The sequence below is a fragment of the Halyomorpha halys genome, unplaced genomic scaffold (genome assembly GCF_000696795.3).
Source record: "Halyomorpha halys isolate HHAL.00 unplaced genomic scaffold, Hhal_1.1 Scaffold1782.1, whole genome shotgun sequence".
Lineage (NCBI taxonomy): Eukaryota > Metazoa > Arthropoda > Insecta > Hemiptera > Pentatomidae > Halyomorpha > Halyomorpha halys.
The window spans coordinates 22,496-22,960 of NW_027106235.1; positions in this window are offsets into that span (position 1 = coordinate 22,496).

Below are 465 nucleotides of genomic sequence, written 5' to 3' on the forward strand. Positions count from 1 at the left end.
ATTTCTTGTTCATTCAGATTGTCATTGTAATTGTAGAATCCAGAATTTATTTTGTCCTGCAGCTGCTTAAGCCATGATACTTTGTAAGTCCAAAAAAATAAACTGTAAAAAAAACAATACATCATAAGTACATACGTCATTCAACTATCGTTTTATATATACTGGATGCATTATAATTTTGTCTGACTTGAAGTATTTTTTCAAAATGTTTCTAGAATGCGGTGCTGATTTTTTAAAAGGATTTTCCATATTTACAAGATATCACAGCTTTAGCGATGATATGTTATTTTCTAAAGATGAACAATATTGTATTTTGAAAAAACAAATGTATAGAACATCTGAAAATGATGAAGTTTGAAGGGAGGATTAATTCCCCTTCTATCGTATCGTAACATCAGGTTATGATCAGATTCAGAGGTATAGCTTAATATACCAGGTCATTCAAAAAGTCCTGTCGTTTTTTTG